We start from the raw sequence: 22,920 nt of genomic DNA, 5'->3' as shown, positions 1-22,920 counted from the left end.
TGTGCGCTAAATGCCATGACAGGCGGCGGCGGCAGAGAACCACAGACAGACGTGGACTCGGACCTGGACTTGGACCAATCCCAGACCGAAAACCAAAGCCAGGCCAAAGCGAAACCGAAACCCAAGCGGTGGCGGGGCAACGACGCGTTGTGGCTGCTACGTGAGGCAGCAAATGAAGGAGGGAAAAACTTTGGCGCATACCAAAAAGTCAATGAGCCATTGAACGATCGATCCGGGCAGTCAGCGAGATAGAGAGGAGGAGTATACCCCCAAAGATGGTCATCTCTCTCTCTCTCCGTAGCCCGTAGCCTGTAGCCTTGCCGCAGATACAATTCACATTTTTGCTACGCCGCATTTTTAGCCAATTTAAAGTCTAATTTAAGCAGGCGCATTTGTAACGCACGTAAAAACTGGCAAAGAAAAAACACACACACACACACACACACACACCAAGGGGAGGCTCCATTCCATTCCGTGGCAAAGGATTGATCTGGTCTGGCTAATTTTGAGCACGTACGCATATAAATTTCATCAAAATTCCAATGAAATAAACGCACAGACGTTTAAAACTCGCGATTCTTGGGGAATGCTTGCTGTGTCGCTCCCCCCCAAACAAACCACCAAAAAGGACACAAAAATTCCATATTAAATTATGGAAAAAAGGAATTTTTTGTTTCAGGCAAGGAATAAAGGGAATCTGCTGCTGGTTCTTGGTGTCTGCTTTTTCTTTTGTCACTGAACGCATAATAAACATGTTTATTAACATTTCTCGTTGCCGGCAGACAATAAATTAAGAGCGGTGGGCCAGGCAGACAGTGTACGCCAGTGCGTGCAACATGTTGCACGCAACATTCATCAGCGCCCCCGGAAAAAGATGGCCGCGAAATAATTATTTTCGTTCAACGAAAATTCGAGAATTTCTGCAAGAGAAGACAACGGCACGGGGAACGATGAAAAAATGCCTGTGGGTTATGTTTCGGTTCAAAATAAATTCCAACTTTTGATTACATATTTTTCGAGGGAATTCCGTTTTAAATTCAAATACAAATTTAAAGAATTTTGGTTTAAATGTTTCTGCTGATTCGATTTAAAAAAAAACAAAAATTAGAGCTTGGGAGAAATAAAAAAAAAGCACTTCCAGTACAAAAAACACAAAAAAAAAAAAAAAATCCAATACCATAAAAAATAGAGCTTGCAAGTACAAAAAAATACAAATTCCAAAACAAAAAACACCAAAAATAGTAAGAGCTTGCAATAAATACAAAACTATACAAATTTCATTACAAAAAATACAAAAAAATGCAAGTACAAAAAACATTTATTCCAATACCAACAAAAATAAGAGCTTAAAAGAAAAAAAAAACAAATTCCAATACAAAAAACAATTCACAAAATAGTAAAAGTTTGCAATACAAAAAAAAAAAAAAATACAATTTCCAATAAAAAAAAAAATGCAAGAAATACAAAAAAAAAATAATTTAAAAGTTTTCAATAAATACAACAAAAAAAAATCAACAAAAAATTAGATCTTGCAAGAAATACAGATTTTACGAAATTCACAAAATATATATTAAATTATCCACAAAAAAAAATATAAAAATTTTAATACAAATTACTAAAAATTATTCTTAAAGTTGAGTACTTCCTCAAAATAATTTTTCTAGATAATTTCTTAATCGAAACAATTTCACAATTGTTCCCAAAAAAAAAACAAAGAACCGATAAATTTTAATTACATTTTGAGGAAAATTTCTTCATGAAATGTAAATTAAAATGGTAATTTTGGTGCCTTTTTGTGCTTTTTGTGCTTTTTGTGCTTTTTGTGGGGCGATTGGGCAATAAATTAACAGCATGCATGGAAGTATATTCAACGGAATGAGCGTTGATATGAGCCCAAGGCAATTCGCGGCTTGAAGTATTCTTTGGAGATCATTAAATGCACTTGGAGGCAGCGACAGAGTGCGAAGGAGGAAGCGAAAGAGATGCAGAAAGAGTGCCAAAGAGAGAGAGAGAGGGAGAGGGAGAGGGAGTCAGTGAAGCGATCGTTGCTTTTGCATTAATTTCACATGCAATTTACGCTGATTTATTTGATCTGCAAGCCCATGCCCTGGTCATGTCGATGGCTCTCATGGTCCCTGTCCTGTCTATATATCTGGCTGTGTCTCTGTCTCTGTCCTCTGTCTTCTGTCTCCTGTCCCCTGGCTGTCTGTTTGTCACTCAGCCGCAGCGATCGGTAGATCTCTGAAAGACCTCTTCCTAAATTGGCTGCAACCACAAAAGAGGTCTGTGGCTCCTGCCGCCTGCTCGCCGCCTGCTGCTGCTTCTGACTGTTGATTTGATCGATTTGTGTTGATTGCCTGTCAGAGTGGCAGGGCAATACAATGGCTTCTGGATGCCAGAGGGGGGGCGGCAAGGACAGGGCTCTGGGGCTGGCTCTCCTGTTAGGTGTCAGTCGGGGCAGTCAAGTGTTAAATATACGTATAGAAATATATGCATGGGGCCCCAGAGTTTATGTTAACTAAAAGTGCATAAAATGCGCTCGAAAAGGCCAAGATTCAAAGTCGGAAAGTCGGTTCTGTCGCTTCTGTCAGTCAGTCATTCATTCACTTGGCTCTGGCTTCTCCATTGCCCCCCCTTTGTGGGGCAAGTGTGTGCCTGGCTTGGCCTTCTTGGCTTGCTTTCTTTGGCGGAGGGCTTTGTAAAATTATATGGATTTTTTTTCGGGGTCCCTTTGCTTAGATTTATTTAAATTTAAAACCTTTTTCAGGCAACTCTAATTAATGAAGTTCTTTCCAAAGATTCCATGTCCGCTGAGCCATGACCATCCTGGAGTTTCCCTTTTGAATGCCATTTCATTGCATTTTCCCTCATTTTCTTTGCCCCACCCCATGGCTTCAGCGTACTTCAATTTATTGTGGATATATTTGAGATTGAGAGGGAGAGACCCGCAGTAGTTCTTTCTGCGTTATCATTCTAACGTAATCTTAATCACTTTGCCCAATGTTCATTCATCCACATCATCAATTTCCTTCTTCGGGGTTCCTGCTGCAGCTGAAAAGGGGCATCCCCCTCGAACCGATGTCTTGGGTTCGCATTTTGAGGGTCCGTCGGTGGCTATCTCTTTTCTGCTCTGCTGGCCGTCTCCTTTGCTCTGCCTTTGCTTCTTGCCGCCGCTATCAGATTTTCAACGAGAGAGATTTGATACACAAAAAGCACGAGTAATATCTCCCCCGTAACTCCTTCAATCGTTCCACACCCATCACTCCTGCCTTTCCGCTTTCCTCTACCATTTTTCCATGCTCGTGCTTTCCCGATTTTCCTTTTTCTTTGCTGCTGCTGCTGCTGTTACCAATGCATCAGTCAACTGGCAACGCCCTGAACTTCACCTCTGGCCTAAGCCCTGCCCCTGCCCCTGCCCTGCCCCTGCCCCTGCTCTCCTGTTACCAAAAAAACAGCATTTGCTACTTAATAGTTGTGGGTCTTATCGGTTCGCAATCTGCCTGTTTCGACCCCTCTATGGGCCAAGTTAGTTAGCCAGACAACAGGGCCCAGAGAGAGGGAGAGGGAGAGGGAGAACGAGAGAGCATTTGGCCATATTAAAAATGTATATAGAAACTCTTAAACAAACCTTCCTTTGGCCAGGAATCAAGCAGAGATGGTCAGTGGTCGTCCTACTCCTCCCTCGTGCTCCCGCCGCTTCTGGCCTGGTCGAATCGGATCGGGTCTGGTCCCGGTCCCGGCTGCTCCTCTTATAGATTTCAATAATAGATTTTTCGAGCTGGTTTCCTTCTGGTTGCATCTCCCGCCGTCCGCCGTCCGCCGTCCACCGTCCCGCCACCCGACGACTGTCTGCAATTTTCGTTCATTCGGCGTGCAAAATTGTTTTTCTTTTGGCCATGAACCCGCGTGCTGACGCTGACGGCTTCTGGAGCTCTTTGCTCTCGGCTCTCGGCTCTCCGCTCTTGGCCCTGCCCCTGCCCCTGCCTCTGGCCCTGGCTCTGGGTCTACTTCTAATGTGTTTCTTTTGTTTCGTTTTTGGTTTTCGGTCGGAATGCAGCTGTGCGTTGAACCTTTTGCCAATTGCAATTGTTTCGTGGTGCGGTGTTGCTGTTGCAACGTTGCTGCTGCTGCTGCTGCTGCTGCCACAATTCGTTGCTTGCTTGTTGTCCACTTAAAGTGCCACATTTGGTATAGGGAATGCTGAATGCTTGAGAGGTCAAGCAGAGACTGGAGGGTCTCCCTAACCCTCGTTTGTTGAAAAGCTCTTCGTGGCAACGACTTCTGCAAGTTGTCTCTGGCTTTAATGGTTATTTGAGGGGATTTATATGGCCATCTCATTGGGTAATCGATAAATGATGCAGCAATGAAAGCAGATGGTTGCATAATGTTTCCATATTAAAGGAAGAATCTTTCTAATGACAGCCATCGATGTGCTAATAACGATCAAATCTTATTTCAGGCGCAGAAAAAGTCAAATCTTTTACTTTCGTAAATTTGTTGATCGATTTATGCGTAATAATCGATTGATCGATAGATATTTTAACTAAAATTTTGTTTCTGGCAATCTTTTGCATTTTCCTGCTCCTTTCCCTCCTTTAAGCCACAGAAAGTCCTGTAATGGCTTGCAATGTTTGCTAATATTCTTTAAATAAAATTAATCGCTTGGAAATTGCTAATAAGCTGCCAGAGAGAGAGACAGGGAGAGAGAGAGAGAGCGAGAGCGTGTGAGAGCACATCAAAAAGCGACTAACCAGAGATTAAGATAGTTCCACAAGGGCCACGCGTGGGTGTGACTTCCTGCAGCTCTGGCCCCCTCCCCCATCCACCTGGGGGCCAAAGATTGAGATTAGCAAGCGGAAAGATGCGTGGCAAGGTGAGCCAAGGCCTGGCCATCAGAGGAGGCATCTCGGTAAGCATTTTTGTCCCGGGGTTACGTTTAGTAAGTGTGAATTTGGTGCCATCAGAGCTCCACCGCTCCGCAGAGGGTCAAAGACAAAAGTCAACGGAAATGTGCGAGAGCCTCGCTCGGGGCGCAACTAAAATTGCCAATGAAAATAAGCGTAGATTACGAGTAGAACCCGGCTCGGTCTCTGGGCCATTCCCATTCGCATTCCCATTGCCGTTGCCATCAAGCGAAAACCCATCAAAGTGTAATGAGAAAAAGTTAACTTCGCTTCCAGGCATGCCCCTTCCTCTTCCCCTTCCCCTTCCCCTTCTCAATCCCATTCCCTTTTCGATTCCCGGCCCCCTTGTGGCCCCCTTGTTGTTGGCTTGTGGCGGCTTGTGTCTCTGATTATCCCTCTTCTCGCCATGCCCCCGGGTCGGGGGTCATTATCTGCTTCGAAACTGAAACCAAAGATCCCGTGGACACATGCTGGTCAATCTAAGGGCTAACTGCTTCTCTTTAAGTTGTAAAATCTAAAAGCAACGCATAAACAGGGCCCAAGTGGCGGGGCGGGAAGGGAGATCCCAGCGTTTGGCTAAAGTCGTTTCTGGAATGTCTCTTTTTGGGTCTGGAAATTGAAAACTTGAAGGGGAAGGAATGAATGAATGAAGGAGCACTTTTGCTAGAAGAAATGTCTTCCGTTTGAGGGTAAACCTTGAACCTTCCTTTGAGGCTTCTAAGCCCTTTTCATCCTCCTCTTTAATCTAGTTCTATCCATATTTTTGCTCCACAACTTAGCTGCTTCTTCGGCTCTTCTTCCCTCCATTCTGTGCCCCAATTCTTCGGCTCTCCTTCCCTTCTCTGGTATGCCCCAAATCTTCACTCGACCTCACTTTCCATTTCGCACTTCAAGCCCAAATTAACCCCAAAAAATATGGTATCTTATGCAACGTCAGGGCCGTCCATTACCCGAGTAAAAAGGGAAATCAATTAGGCACAGTTTGGGGGCTCAGTAGATCATTAATTTTTGGAGGCTGGCCAGAGACACATCGTGTAAAATCATCAAATAAATCCATGTCAAAGTTCGGCACAACATTAGTGGATAATTAACACGCCCCTTTTGCCAGGGTGCGGCCTCCACTGCTCCTCCACTGCTCCTCCACTGCTCCTCCACTCTTTTGGCCAGCTTTTGTGATGCAAATGAGAGGCGGCCGTCTATCGTTTCGCTGTTGGTGGTCCACCCACATGTCCAATCCATCGCTGACGTATACCCCGTAACACTTACTCGTATCTCTCGTCGGAAATTATTCTCCGATTTGTGTGCATCGATTAATCGGCATATAATTCATTTTCTTATCATCTTTCCCGCTCTTTTTCTCTCTCGTAAACAACCATCACGAATGCCTTGATTTTGAAGTGAGTTTTGAATAGTTTTTTTTTGTTTTTAAGTAATTTGCATAAATTATGTGGCGAGATTGCATTTTCCAGGGGCGTGGCGCCAAGGTGTTGTGACACCGAAGGCCATAAATTAGTTTGTGGAGGGGTAGGGAGGGGGGAGGGGGATTTCAAAGTAACACGGAAATGGAATTCCGTAATTAGTGCAACAATTAATGGGGGGTATTTATGTCAACGTTTGGGGAAGGCGGAAAATTATAGAGTTTCACATAAATCATCTTTAAATGGGGTTTTAATGGCATTTCAAGGCCTTGGTTTTACTTTAAATCTGTAAAAAAAAAAAAAAATATTAATCGAGAATTTATCGATAAATTTAAAGTAATAGAGGGAAATCCTGCATTAAATTTACATGAAAGGGAATTTATATATTTTCCAAACTGAAGTTATGCCAAAAACGGCATAATATTGCCAGTTAATCGAAAAGTTATCATTGCTAATCGATCATTGGCTAAATTTTGATCGATTTGATTCCACGATTCCACCACGATAGACCTCTGCCTTTCCTCTGCCTGCGTTCTGTTTCCCAATCCTGTCAGCCTCGTATGTCGTCTCCAGAGAAGAATTCCATTAACCAGAGGATCAGCCCACACGAAAACCGCTTCATCGGGCTTCACACGCCTCTACTCCATCAAATGTATGCTGGCCAACTCAGACAAACTGTTGGCTCTCCAGACGACTGTCTTAATGATGCCCAGATTAATGTGGGCCCCACAAGGAAAAGCCAACCAACCACTGCCTCGGGAAAGGCAGTTTCCGCAGCGAAAAACCAACTGCGAGAGCGGCGGAAAAGCGGGCAGCGGGCAACGCCTTTTTGGTGCCAAAAACTGAAACTTTAACTATTTATTACCCGCCTCGAATGGCCCCAAGGGGACGGGGGGACAGTCTGGACGGCTGACTGAATGACTGGATATCTGCGAGCATTCAAATGCATTAGCTCGAAATGTCCGATATGACGGCCACGGCCGTCTTGTCGTCTCTCCATCTCCCATCTCCGATCTCCCATCGGACTCCTGCGTCTCCGCTGCCAGAAAGCTGCCTGTCGAGTGCACTCCGAGTGTGGCTAAATGGTTGAGCGGAGGGGAAGGGGCACGGGCACGGGCACGGGCAGAGTCCGTAGTCAAATTAGCGCCTCGGGCTGCTCCTCAAATCCATCTGCCGTGCCGCCCTGACATTGAAAAGGGTCTAATGGGTCGGTCGGTCGGTCGTCTGGCTGTCTGAAACTTTTGCCTCTCACTGTTTTTGCTGTTGCTGGTTAATGATGCCAACAGCAGCGGCAAGGTTTGTTAATCGATTTATGATGTTTGAGAAAATTAAATGTGTCTGCCCCCGAATGGGGCAAATGATAAGAGCACAACCTCCGCTGCCGCAACAGAAGCCGTAAAGCCAGAGCGACACAAAAGTCGACTTTCAAATGCCACCCAAGGAGGCTCCTTCGAGCCTCAAATTCGGTGACTCGAACAGACTCGAACCCATTAATAGGAGTCCGTCTTCAAAAGTGAAACTATCTTGGTTGATTTTGGCCTCAAAAAAGCTCCAATTGTGCTGCCTTTCGGTGCACGGATAGATCTAATATGTATCTATCATCATCTCTGCGAAGTATTGCGCATCTTTCCTCCTCTAGGACTTGCAGCACTTGCAACTTTAAAAACTATTTCCCCCCAAAGAGCAATCTGAAGAGGGGGAGTGGGGATAGAGGAGAGGGGTGGGGGGGGGCACAAAGTAGCGTAAAATAACAATAAACAACAAATAATCATGTTGCTCCCAGTCCAAGTCGAAGGCAAAGTCGAAGGCGAAGTTCTTGCGCTCCCACTCAACTCTTCTCGCCCCCTCCCCTCTCCCCTGGCGTCCCTGGAGAAGCCAATCATGTGTAAGATTGCTGCATGTGGCATGGGGCATGGTGGCAGCAAGATGATGCTGTCTGCCGCCTGCCGCCCGCCTCTTTGCCAACTATTTGGCCCCAAAAGGAGCATCCAGTGGAGCAGCAATGAAGTTGTCGATGCGGAGGCGCCTTTCGAAATGTCAACGAAAGTGAAGGAAGCGACGAGCAACAAGAAATCCCCCCCCCCCCCCGCACAGCAGACGCGAAAGTTCTTTCATTAAATTCGTTGCTCTCAAAGAAAGTGAAAGTAAATAAACACCTCAATGACGGGAAATAGTAGAAAATAGTTTTAAATTTTAATTGATTCCAGTATTCAGAGAGAGAGCTGTTCAATGATCCCCCGCTTGGTAATCTGGTTTCATTCGTAAGCTACAGGCACATTCTTCTACAAGGCATAGAGTCCCCCCCTCCTCCTCCTGTCGGGGGGTTGTCGCATTAGTTGTGATTATTATCCCCTCTCGCTGCCCCCCACAGAGGTTTCCAGTGTTGTGTGGGTGTTGATTTGTGTTTGTCTACAGCCTCCTCTCTCCTCTCTCTGAAGCCAATTGAAGGCGACACTCGACTGTCGGAGTGTGGATTAAACTCCGCCACACTTCGGGATTGGCATTGAAGTGTAATCAGTGTAAGCTGTCAGAAAACAGTTTCAACTTTAACAAACAAACAAAAAAAAAACTCTGATTCATTCATTAAATTTAATGCCCAGAAAAAAAAAGCTGCCCACAGGTTCTCCGGCCACCTATTGAGACACATAATCTGGCCACACAATTGGTCCACCAGGCGGGTGAGCGCGGGGGGGGATAGCAGCCAATCCTCTATCAATTGGCCTGAACCAACTACCAAAAAAAAAAAAAACATAGGAGAGAAGAGAAGAAAAAAGTGTAGGAAGAAATTCCGTAAGAAATTCTTGAGAAAAGTGACGGCTTATGGGATACCCTTGCCGTTTGGGGAAGCATCTTAAAGATTGTTGCCTTGGGGGTGCTTCAGTTGCCCAAAATTCCATACTTCGTTGCCTTGAAAGATATAAGGATTGCTGATCCAATTAAATCCTTAAAAATTAAGGGAATATCTCTGGATCAGATATGAATGTATCTATGGGATCGACTCACAATTGGAGCACCCTGTACGCCGTAAAGAGGCGACGACTAAAGTTGTTGCAATTGAATTTGCATAAATTGTGGCCAGAGTCGAGGCGAGTCGTTGAGTCGTTGAGTTCTCCTTTTGGTTACTGGTTTGCGTCTGCGGTTATGCAAATGACCTCCCCCCCGCCGCCCTGGCACACACACACACGCCCCCCCCCTCCCCCAACCCCCCCTAGTGTGCATTTGAAAATGCATAAGATTTATCCAAAGATTGCTGTCCATTAATTCAACTTGGATTTACTTTTAGCATATTTTACTGCTGCCGCTTCATGCATGAAGCCGGACCAAAGAGAGGGAGGGACTCTCTTTTTTGCATTCGCATTCACAGTTCGATTCCGATTCCGATTTCGAATACGCAAATAATTCTTGTGGGGGTACACGCTCCCCCCCTACACGCCCCTTGCCCCTTGCCGCTGCCCCACTGCTTGTACGCTTGCAATAAATTTGCATTTACCCACAAAATGTTTTGAACTATGGGGTTTCGGAGTTTCGGTTTGGGGCATCGATGGTTTACCTTGCGTTTCGATTTATTTGCGGCTGAATTTATTCAAATCGTTGTCCATATCCCCATACGTATGTACATGGCCTGTGACTGGTGGATCTGGTGGCATCTGGCATTTCATTCGGTCATATTGATTAGTTTCTGATTGCTGGCATTTGGTTCCAAAGATGACCTTTTCTAGCCATCATTTGAGTTGCTAATTCGTGTGGCACTTGCCCCAAAGGCAACTGAATTCGCAATGGCATTGAAAAGAAACGCTTGAAAGATGATCTACGTGGCATGAAGTCTGAAAGGCAGCCCTTGAGAAGTAAAACCTTTATTTACTTTTCTTTCATATTTCTGTGACACCACAGAGACAAATTCTGGCCGAGACACTTGTGGTTTTCGCATCTTAAATCCACTTTTCCGACAGGCCTAAGAAGAGCTTTTCCTCGCCACAAATTTTCCATTACATTTGTGTCAAAATCATCCAAAATGGAACCAAATATAAAACCCCCAAAAAAGATACAGAACAGAGGAGAGGAGAGGAGACCAAAAAACTAAATAACATTTTAGTGGAGAGGAAAAATGTGAGGCATTTAAGTGAAGTGCAAAAGAGAAACCGCAGCCGGCAACCGCATCCGATGGGGAAATTTGTGTGTTAGTTTTCCCGCAGGTCAAAAACAAACAAAACAACACACACACACACACACACACAGACGGACACACACTCACACAGACGGACACACACACACACACGGACACACTGGCACACATGAAAATTTAAATCCATTAACTGGTCAGAATTTCATACACAATTTATGAGGCGCATTGACAGGAGGAAAACGACTCGGTCCCAGTCGGTGACACATAGATACACATGTATATATATATGTACATACATACATATATGTATTGGTGTATTTTTTGAGGATTTAATAGCAACCGCAGCAGCGGCGGACCGACTTTAGGCCAAAACAAACACACACTCGTGGCAATAAAACAACACCCAAAACTGACCAATAAACCCGGAATAAACCCCGAAATAAACCCTGAAATAAACCCTGAAATGTCCCCCGGTAGGAGTTCGGGGCTTTAAACAACGAAAATAGTTTTCCAGTCGGTGGAGCCTTGCCTTCTTTTGGGGGCTTCGAGAGTCCTCGAATAAAGTTGGCACACGATTGGGCCTCCAGTGTGCCACAAGGAATGCCTTAAATATTTCATCATGTGAACTGTGGCGGCAGTCAATTCTAGAGTATTTCAGAGGGTCAAAGGGGGGGGGCTTCTCCTTCTCCACAAATTCCCTTTCGAGGGTGCTCCCTATTCGACTCCTGCACTGTCCCTTCATCGAGTTGTCACAAGTTTGTGCAGGCCTCGTTTTAGATATTTTGTCCAAAGAATTATGTACATTTTATAGTAGCCTTCGGGGGCAGGGGCAGGGGCAGGGGCACTGTTGAAGGGCTGAAAACCATTGAAGCAAACACAACAAACAGTCGCTGGAGTCTTCCAAGAGCTATTGATTCCGAAAAGTGGTGGCAATTATTTCGGGGGAGTTGTTGCGTAACAAAAAGCCAGACCCCTGCCTGAAGTCGACGGAAAATAACCCGAAATTATAGAGAATAACCCGCAATCAGAGGAGCAGGGCCTGCAATCAGATAAGGGACACTATTCTTGGGGTCTTCCCGATTGGAGCTCCAGTCGAAAGTCCGGCTAAAGCCGCACACCCACAATTGGCCAACAAATTAGCAACGCCCTGCCCCTCTGCGGGGGCCGAATCAGTCAGCCCCAACTAATGCGATTCATTTGCGTGTAAACCAGCGAAACGCAAAACTTTTTACGCCACCTTTCGCCAATAGGAAGAGCGGACAGGAGCGGATAGGAGCGGATAGGAGCGGATCTGAGCCATCAATTTTGGTGTTTTTCTTTTTTGTCGCTGGCAGATAAATGCAGCGCACGATTCTCAGCAAGTGTTGGAGGCTCCGAAACGGAAAGAAAATCTGTCAATCCACCAGGAAGTCGAAGAAGGAGCCGAAGAGGAAAAAATGTGTGGCGCCGAGTGGCAATGCCTCCCCAATCCCTAGGGCAGCTGAAACACTACAAAATGTTGTTCATTTATTTTATTATAAAATATGAATATGATGAAAACCGCAAAACTAAAAGTAATTATGGCCATCGTTATAGCCAAAACTTTTAAATTTTATTTCATGATTAAAAAAAATCGATCTCAGTTCCATTTGGCTCTTGAATTGGGTAAAAGGTTATTTGAAAAGAATCTTCCCATTCAGCTCGTTGTGAGCCTGTGTTTGGTCTTAGCAGTATGTCTCGCACTGTAATGACAGCACAGTTTAACCAATATTTTCCAATAAAGTGCGATTCCTTGAACGAGGAGTTTTGCGGCGTGGAATACTGCTTTTTAAGGTCGCACCCAAATAAGGCCCAAAATAATTAAAAACTAACTATTTATTGGTGCTTGGAAGAGGACCAATAAATAAACGAAGGCGGCAACACACAGAAGAAACTCGTGAGTGGATGGATAATGGTACATATTATATGTAATTATATTACTCTCATTGGCACCACAAATGTTGCTTGTTTATTTTGTGGCACAGCTGTATCCACCTGTAAGTTGGAACCATGAATAACCATCTGTAATTGGCTTCAAGTTCCAGCTGAAACCGGCTTCGATGCTGAGTGCCATGCCCGATGCCCTGGCAATGTCCTGGCAATGTCTAAGCGCATTCCCCCCCCACTTTTGCTGAACAATTACCGAGGCCCTTGATAGCTTTTGATGGCCAAAGTTTTGAACTTTAGTCCTCCACTACCGCTCCTCCACTTTTCCACCGATGGACGGTTGTGGAGCACGGGAGTGGGTTAGAGAGAGAAAGCGAGACTCTAAGCCTTAGGAAGATGGATTTTGCACTGCGTTTGAGAGTTTTCCGAGTTGCAATGGACACAGATCTTAACCCAACCATTAGCTATCCGATCCAGCCGGGTCGACGAGCATAAGCCGATCTCTGGCGATCATAAACATCTTCGGAACACCCAAGAGGTCCAGGCAAGAACAGCAACAGCTCTTTTAGCTCCTTTAGATACTCTAGACCTCTCCCGATCGAGGAGCAATAAATCTCGATTCGATAAAGTACATAAATTTGCATTCATATTTATGTGGAACACTTTTTGGAAGCATTTGTTGTATGTCTTTTGAAATTTGTCAATTTGATGTGGCACACATTTTGGGTGTTTGGGGGGCGAAATGGGAAAACATTCGAATGGATGGATGGATGGATGATGATGATGTTCCATGATATGCCTTGATTTATTGCGGCTGTTTTTTGGATTTACTTGTTTTCTGGCTGTGAAATGTTTTAGAGAGATACAACAGAAAAAATGTCCACAATTGTTCGTTTGTTTATTTGTTTTATTTAAATAAAGCGGTCAAGGATTTCACTTTTATGTGAATTTTCTCGAATTTCTTTCCTTTGACGCTGACCAAATCCCGACTTTTTTCCCGGCAATTAATTTTCATTTAATTTACCATCATTTAATTCCGGTTTATTTACTCATATGTACAAATGTGTGGAGCTATGGAGGAGCTCCCTCTGTCTGCCTGCCTTTTATTCACATTTAATCAATTAAAATATGCTGCATAAAAATCTTCTAAAAAATGGAACAGAAGGGAGGGCGATGCAATGCGCATGGAGTGGTTTCGAGTTGAGAATTTTCATTTTGAAATAATAATAAAAACCCTCCAAAACAAAAGCTCCAGCAGCTCCACCTCTAGTCCTGTCTGCCGTCTGCTCTGTCCTGACAATGACAGGGAATTGAGTCCAACAGAGGCTTGTGGTGCTCTGTGTCTGAGTGTGTGTCCCCTTAGCTTTTGTCTAATTGTCGCTGTAGCACCACCCACCCACCCACCCACACAGTCCCACCCATCATCATAATGCAGTCCCAGTGCGGGGCGGGGGAGGGGACCACCCCAAAGTCTCTCCCTCTCTCTCTCTTGTGGAGTGCATGGAAAAATGTGCGCATATGCTGCAGGGGGTGGTTGGGTAGCCTCCCCCCTCCCTCCGACCGCCGCCGTGCGTGTCTGTGTGTTGGCAAACAAATTACAGCTGCTATTTTCAAATCATTTGGGGCCATAATTTACGTCTGTGTTGGGGGGCCTTGCGTGTTTGTGGCCCTCCCCCACCCCCCCCTCCGAATGGTCAAAATGCTCGTCGGCCAGGGGCGGGCGGGGGACTTGCGGCTGGTTGCGTCTGCTGTCAAAATTAATTTTGCCTGCAAAAAAAAGGCGCGAAAATTAAGAAAAATATTCCCAGTAGGGGGAGCGGGAGGGGGAGCTTTATATATCTCTGATACTCTGCCCTTCAATAACCATTCAGAGTTTATTTTCAAATAAATCCCAAACGGTGTTTGCATATTTGTTAATTCACGCCATAAAACATAACAGAGAGAGAGAGAGAGAGAGAGAGAGAGAGAGAGAGAGCGACTGTACACACTCGTAAATCAAATATGCGACACGGGCGCATCCGTGGCGGCCTCTGCACTTGCCACCTCGTATTGTAAGTGCCCCAAAACCCCTCCCCGCCCCCCACCCGCACATCAGGTAGGTTTTCGTATTTTCCGTGTTTGGCATTTCAATTGGAAAATGTGCGCACATTTCCAGCGAAAGAAGTGCGGATTTATGCTATAATTTTGTGCCGTATTTTTTGTTTTATGTGCCTAAAAGATATATTTATATACATATATGTACGTGTATATATTGGCACACATCGGACACACCCTCGGGCGGCGTTTCCCTGCCACCAAAAGAAGATAACAATCATTTTGAGTGTTTGCTTTTGTTTTTGCGCTCGCTTTTTATGGATCTATGGAGGAGCCAAAAAAAAAAAAAATGCATTAACATTAATGCCGCTGCTGCTGCCGCTGCCGCTGCTCGCTCTTAATACCCTGTAGTCGAAGGGTAGTACTGTTCCAGCGAAAGAGAGAAAAGGCCGGACCAGGAAAAAGACAGATCTATGTGAAATAGAGGGTATCCCTCAGTCCATGCCTCTCTCAAGGCGCTCTTACTGTCTGTGTGTGTGTGTCTGTCTTTTTTTTTCATTACACAAAATTATTTAATTTCCTGCAGGCGGCACGCAATTTGATGAGCAGCTGACAGACGTCCCACCACCCCCGCAGAGGGTGGTGGGGGATAAAACGGGCAGGAGGGCAAGACAGTGGGTGTTGAAGGGGCGTGGCGGCAGGATGTGCAGGCGTTTGTCTTCTACTGCTGTTGATGATGATGAGGCTCCCTCTCGCTCTCGCTCTCCCTCCACTTCCCCATTGAAGAATTTCCTTTTTCGAATGCGAAAATTCTTTTCCTTCGTTTGTTTAACGTTTAACGGAGCCAAGTTAATGACTTATGTGGGCCATTAGCATTTTTATGCGGCGAAAATGAGGAAAATATTCCCCAAGAACTTTAAGCTTTTGCAAGGAAGAAGAAAACCATGAGAGTTTCCTTAAAGAAAAACCCACAGAGATTAAGGAAATGAGATTCACACAAAATATACCTTTTACCGGTCTTTAAGAGTGCTCCCCAAAAGAGCGGAATTTAATATTTATTCAAGAGACAGATATCCCCAAAGGGGCCCGGGGGGGGGACAAGAAGAAGAAGTGCATTCACTTAAGCAGCAACAAAATCTGTTTGTAATAATAATCATCAAAAGCAAAAGCCTCAACTGGTGGCAGCTTCAGCTCGCATCTCATCTACATTCATTCCATATATGTATGTGATCCCCCCTCTAGATATTCCACTTGACTCGAGATTGATATGATATACAAAATTGCATTTATAAGCAATCATGTCAACGCCCAGAGAAATATGAAAAGACATGGCAGGGGCCCCAAGGCCCCGGGCAACGGGCAAGGGGCAAGGGGCAGGGGCGTGGGGTACTATTTTTGCCAAAAGGGAAATTTTCACACCTACGCAGCGCAACGCAACATGAAATCGAAACGGGGTAGAGACTTTCGGAAGGCAGTCCTCGAGCTACATGCCCCATGCCCCATGCCCCACAGGAAATGCATCTGGTGCTGGGTATCCCACTTCACTTTTGGTGTCAACTTCTGCACCTTGCCCCCCCGCCCCGCCGCACACACAAGCATCTTTCGGGGGCACATCTTAGCTTACAAGTATTTGGCGCCATTAAAGAATATTTCTTCTTTTTTCCGAGCGAAACGAGAGGAGACACGTTTTATGCTTGTTTTTGTCGCCGTCAGCCCGAGGGCGGGATACATTTGAGTTGGAAAATAAATTCCGCCCTAAGGTGACACATGGCTGATGTTTCAGAGGAAGGGGGGGGGGGGATGGGAGATGGTGCAAGAAGGGTGTATTGCCAGAGAGACAGACAGGAGCAAAGGGTCGATAAGTTGCATTTTCTGTTGAAATTTTTGTGTGTTCAGCATTTACCAGAATTTCTTGGCAGTTTCTTCTATAGATTCTATAGATTAAAGACCCAGAAACCAACGGGTACTAGTGCTGTAAAATATCCATTGATATATTTGATATTCGTCTTACCTGGAATTTCTTTGGACCGCGCATTAGTCCCATCAAAATATCGGCATCTATGATTCTTAGTAAATTTTTGGTAACGGTGAAGCGCGTCTTTGAAGATACGCTCATTGGCAGCGGCTATTCCGATTCTGTGATGCTGCCTGGCCTGATGATGATGATGATGATGATGATGTATGCTGAATGCTGTATTCTGGGATTATTCCATATTTTTTGGCATATCACTTTCACTTTCACTATCGCATTGGATTTCTTGGCCCTTGGTAATTTTTACCAAATAAAAAAACAAACACTTTTTTCACAATTTTTGCTTCCCTGTTTTTACTTTCTCTTCATTGGATTTTCTGGCCATTGGTAATTTTTACCACATTAAAAAAACGCTTAATTTTTTCTTTTTACACACACTTGCATTTTTTTGCATTAAAAAAAGGCATTCCTTAAATTGGCTTTCTTGGCATTTGATAATTTCTACACCTTAAAAAAAACTCACATTTATTTTTTTTTACATACACTTTCATTTTTTTACATTAGAAATACAATTTTTCATTGAATTTTCTGGCCCTTGGTAATTTTTACCAAGTAAAAAAAAACACAATTTTTTTTTCACACACCTGCATTTTTGGCATTAAAAAAATATATTTGGAATTTTTTACCAAATAAAAAAAACACTTTTAACTTTTGTTTTTAATTTTAAAAATGTTCTTTCGTTGGAAATAAGAGATTAAGGTTCCTCCATAATGGACGCTCATTTACTGAACACTGCACAGCACTACACTTCACTTCACAACACTTCACTTCACTTCACAACACTGCACTTCACAACACTGCACTACACACACACACACATTCCTTTAATTGCCGCCTGGTACTGATGATTCCTGATGATGATTCCTTGAAGCGATGATTCTTTGCCTGAAATATAAAAAAATAAAAAATTATATATAGTAAATGTTATATCGTGCAATAATTAATACTAATAGTAATTATATTATATATTATATATCGTTTAAAGCAAAATTCTTTAAAAAAAATTTAAGATCTCTTCGTCGTTTTATAGATGCAATTCTTGCAAAATACGATCTGAAGAAGATATTCCTAGGAAGCCGGGGCTTTCGCACCTGTCTCTATCCAATTGTGCCTCGAAATAAAACAAATCTGCCCTCAATGGCGCTAATTAAGATGGAAACTTTCCTATAAACTTGAAATTCAATCAGAAAATTGCATTTACGAGGCCCCAATGAGTGCTGCTAATGAAACTACTATTTATGGCACTCCAGAGATTCGAAGAGAGAGAAGCTTCTTTTCTTTTTAGTTTCCCAGGGAAAAATTTAATTTCTGTCTTGTTTTAACAGCTCATTAGCAAAGCGCCGCGGGGGAGGCAGAGGGAGGGAGAGAGAGAGAGACCAGGATGGAGATGGGCGACCCACGACTGCATCTTTCAGAAGCTGCTTAAAAGCCAATCCAAAAATAAGTGGATTCCTGTCCGGGAAGAGCATTTAAAAGCCCAAAGTGTCAGACTGTCAGTCAGCGCGGCACTTGTGCTCAATCAGCGGGGAGACGAGGCATCCCCGAGAGAGCGGTGTGCGGGGTGCGGGGAGCAGGGAGAGCACTGTGTGGGCGTCTAGCCATAACTCAAATCATCTGAAGAGCGGTGGCTGTGGCAGTGGCACAGTGGCAGCAGCAGGGCCTAATGAAGTGTCTCAAAGTATCTGCTAATAGGTGAGAGACAGTGACACAAAGGAGAGCCGGACCAGGGGCAAGGGGAAGGGGAAGACGAGTAGGAGCCTGAACCCAAAACTTCACCTCACTTTTATGGTCAGCATTAAAAGGAAATCTTTTTTCTCTCCGTTTTTATGGCTTTAAAGCGAAAGAAAAACCGGTAGACAAAATGCCAAAAGCTTGTTAGGAGGGAAAATGCTTGATTCGGTGGAAAGGCATTTACATTTTGACTGCCGCCGCACTCCCCCCCTCCACAGCATCGGCATCAGCAGCAGCAGCAGCATCATGCCACATCAATCAGCGGCGGTGGGCAACATTAAAATGGTAATTTTAAACCGCGAGTGTAGCCCCAGGGCCAAATGAGAGAACTCATCATGCCGACGTTTTAATGATTGGCCGCTGGCTGCCTCCTTCCGTGGGTCCGGCCGGCTTCCAGGCTTCCAGGCTTCCAGGCGCTCCATGCAAATGGTATCCTCTGGAAACTCTCTCGTAAATCAAGGCTGCAACACCTTAACCATCCACCAAATGATGGCCAAAAGGTGCTGCCTGGCAGTCCCAAGTCGTAAAGTGTTTTGAGAAATGTCACCCGTGGGGCGTTTTTGTCATTCCCCCAAGAAAAGTGTTCAATCAACTGTCAGCATCATCCGTCCATGACAGGGAATACACTCACAGGGCTACTGGCTTCTGTCCTCGGATTGAATATATCTTTGTATCTGGCAGGAAGGCGCGGAAGGTAGGGGAAAACTGTACAATATTTATGGAAATGTAGCGCATTTCTCGCTGAAGATTTATTGTGGTTTAAACGGATTACGAATAGAGTGAACCCAAAGCCAAAGCTCTGTTAAATGTATTTACTTTGTAGTCGAATCGTAGCTTAAGCCCGTCCATTGCCATCCGCTAACGAGTGCCTGGCCAATTAGTCATTCCATAACTCGGTGTAAGTCAAGGACAATGCTCGGAGCCACTTGAGAAGCATTCAAAATCCGCTTAGCATCAACCGACGGAAATTCCAGCAAATGAACCGCAAACGAAGCTGAAATAACGAGGGCGGGGGAAGGGGGAAGAGGGGGCCTCCTGTGCGTCCGCCCACGCCGCAAGCTGAAAGTTTCCCATCATCGGTGGGAGAAGCAGTAGCAAATTCTTTCTCAAGTGTCTCATATGACAGACCCCGGACCGGGGACCCCCTAGACCTCCTCGAACCAGTTAGCCGCCACATTGAACTCGAGTTTGCATTGACGCCGAGCGGGGCTTCTGTCATAACAAAAACACTTACGCGATGCACTCCCCCGTAACCGAATACTTTTCATGGAGAGTGCGAAGCAGTGGCTCATGTTGCCCCCCCCAGGGGGGAGCAGGGAATTCTGATTTGTGATTTACTTTCAGAGCTCCTCCGCCGTCTGTCAGGGAACAAGAGAGAACTTTCGGGGGAACCTCCACAGATGGAGAGACACAAAAACAAAAAAAAACAAAGAAATTTAACTGGCTCTGGGACCTGCACGGCGTTCCCCAAACAATTTCTGGGCTTGGGCAATTATTTGTCTAAAATAATTGCCAATTGGTCGCTGAAAGCACACAATAGAGAGACAATCCAGACGAGACATCAAACAGTCACAGCCAGAGAAACGGAGAATCGGAGAAGGAGCTTAGAGGGCTTTTTCGGCTTTGATTTGGGGAGGGAGGGGGGGCCCGCCATGCTCTTGTCTGCTTGTTAGTTGTCCAGCGACTTCCGTTTCCGCTTTCCGAACGAAAACCTGTTACTGTTGCAACTCCTTTGGGCTCGGACCGTGTCTGGCATTGAAATGAGAACAAAAGCCAATGCCAAAGTCAAAGTGAAAGCCAAATCGTGGCGCGAAATTGGCAGAAAAGCATAAAGCCCTGAAAAGGGGAGAATGGAGACAGACCGGAGGTGCAAAAGGAGACAGAGCGGAGGTGAGAGTGGAGACAAAGCGGAGGTGAGAGTGGAGACAGGCAAAAGGCAAAATGGAAAAGCCAAGTCCGAGGTAAATGGTGAAGAAAAAGGATTTCTCGGGTTAAGGCCATCATTGGTATTTTATTAATAGCCAGGGGAAAGGACAGGACTCAGACTTCTTTTCATATATCGCCACCAAAAAAAAGGAGGTAAGGAGGAGCTGCTGCCCCCTCTTCCCCTCTCCCTGGATCAAACTTTTTGCTGTGTGGCTGCTTTTGGCGTTCATTTCGTGGTCTAGGTCTGGCTCTGGCTTTGACTTTGGCCCTTGTCTGGCGGCCCCCGAAACAATAACCACAAAGCAATGAAATCGAAAAACGTGCTACACGCTACACGCTGCCCTCTCTCTCGTCCTGCTCCCTCCGTTGCCCATTTTTATTTGCCGTCTATCGACATTATTGACTCTGGCCCTCCCCCACTGCCACTCTGCCTCTCTCGCCAGCTGTGACCAGCAGCCGGGGAGCTCTCTGCTGGGGAAAACATTTTAAGAATGAGAAGAAAAAAGGCTACAAAAAAATAATATTTCTCGCTTACGGGCTTTCCATTTCAGCCCCCCTCTGCTCGTCCCTCTGCTGTTTGCATTTCAACTTTCGTTTTCAATTTTCTGGGATTTCTCTGCTCTTGGGCTCTGGGGCTGGCCTTTTTATGCTGCCGCCCCCATAAACAGGGTGTAAAGTGCACCTGAACTGCAGACAATGGGGGCCCAGACGAGGTGGCAGGTGGACTGTGACGGGCCGGAAGGTGGGGGGGGAAGAACAAGTCGGTTTCTGCTTAGCGGTTAATGAAAAACTTTGATTGACCTTTTTCCTTGAATTCAGGGGAAAAAATAATACACACAAATGTATGAAATGAATTGCAGGTGTTTTGTGGATTCTTTTTCATGACTTAAGCGCGAAATATATAGCCATGCTCCGTCTTTCGCACCACTTTTGGTACTACGATTTTAAACCTTTTTTTTTAATTTAAAAAAATATTATATTTTTTGTAAAGCACAAATTTCGGTATTGAGATTTTAAACATTTTTTTTAATTTAAAAAAAAATGTTCAAAAATTGTATTTTTAAAATTTTTTTAAATTTAAAAAGAAATTTTTAAAACTTTTTTTTCAATTTTTATTTGTAGTTTTTCGGGAAAATTTAGCAAATTGTAGGTGTGATTAGAAATAAATGTATTAAATATTTAAAGTAAAACAAATATAAATTTCGACTTCAATAAATATAAAATTAAAAAATTAGCAAATATTTGTATATTTACGATTTACGAAAACCGGAGAACGAAATTTTGCGATTTGACCGTAAATTTTGCCATGGCGGATAACTGTATAATAATACAGAGTAATATTACTGCTTTGGATTCTCATTAAATTAGGGATTTAATAATTAATATTATTTGTCAATGCCAGGGCTTTCACTCGGCTTTCACTCCGCTTTCACTCGGCTTTCACTGTTTTGAATTGAATTGAAACACATTTAATCATGCATTTAGAAGCATTTCTTTTCCTCGAGTTTTAGTAATCGATATGTACATGTATCTGTTTCAGAGATATCCAATTAAATCACATAAGTGCCAGTGTCATAGGCCAGCCAGAGCCTTGGAAACATTTTCAATTGCCACTAAGGATAATTATTTGTGTAATTAGAATAAATGATGATTAAAATCATTAAAAAGCTTCCCTCAAGCGCATCAATTTCCAGCATAATTCGATTGCCAACGATGGGTTTTAATCAAATTGCCAAGAGAGAGAGAGAGAGAAGGCAGCAGGCAGCAGGCAACAGGCGGGAGGCATTCATCTGTGAGTCCTTGAGACTGTCATTCAGTCAAGCCAGCAGTGTGGCAGGGCTGTGCTGTGCTGCTCATCGATTACAGACAGCAGGCCGGGGGGAGGGGGGGCAGGGATGTGTATGCCTCCTCGGTGTCGGCTTAGTGCCTTCGAGTGTGGCAAACAAATTGACATTTAGCTGTGCGTGTAACAAGATCAAGCATACGCAACGTTGCCTCTGATTTGCCAGCAAACACAGAGAAGCGGGAATATGCTTCTCATTAACGTTGCATAGAGTTTTTCCACAACCCCCACCACCCACCCCATGAATGCAAATTTGCCAACATTTTCGAGACACGGAAACCCTACTGACAGCCAAGCAAGCAACTGGCTTTTCCAACGTCATGGCATGCCATGGTACGTCACCTGCTCCGGCCCCGGCTCCGGCTCTTTCTTGGGCAAGAAAAAGTGTGGTGTGGGGAGTGTGGAGTGTACACCACTCAACGGAATCTATAACAAGTCGCCTGACAGTTTGATGTGGCGATTAGTGCGTGTCCTGGCTGTGTCCTGCATGTGTTGCACGGTGGAAAAGTCTTGTGGCTGCAGGCACAAACCAGGGCGGGAACATTTAATATTCTAGAGCGATGTTTCTCAGTGGAAATAGCACTTTCGAGTACATTTTCACTGTAGATCCCAGCTGTTGAGTGAAATCTGAACCCAGACCCAGTACAGTACCCTCCAAGTGTTGAGGCACTCATTCCACGGGTACAGTACTGTCACGAGTCTTTGCAGCCCTGTGCTTATGCATGCGTGAATTTTTTGTTGTGTGCAACAGCATGTTGCACATGCAACCCGCACTGGGAGTCTAGTTGAGTTGTCAGCCCCGCTGACAGTGATGAAAACTTTGTTGACAGGCCAAAAGACGGGGATTGGACGACAGACAGACGACGTGCTTCAGCGAGCAGTCGAAAAAGTTATCGTCTATCGCTTCTTTGGGTGTGGAATGAGTGGCAGATACGAGACACATACTTATCCCTCCGCTGTAGCTTTACTTTAAGGCTCTTTAAAGCCGACCAGCCCTACTCTCC

General features: G+C 44.7%; 1 protein-coding gene across 2 annotated transcripts in view; it reads left to right on the top strand.

The window, feature by feature from the left end:
- Positions 1–22,920, top strand: part of LOC108159578 (nyctalopin) — a 76,871-nt gene that overhangs the window by 33,182 nt on the left and 20,769 nt on the right. The window lies entirely within an intron of this gene.

Source organism: Drosophila miranda, chromosome 3 (genome assembly GCF_003369915.1).
Source record: "Drosophila miranda strain MSH22 chromosome 3, D.miranda_PacBio2.1, whole genome shotgun sequence".
Lineage (NCBI taxonomy): Eukaryota > Metazoa > Arthropoda > Insecta > Diptera > Drosophilidae > Drosophila > Drosophila miranda.
This window is presented reverse-complemented; position numbering and strand designations above follow the sequence as displayed.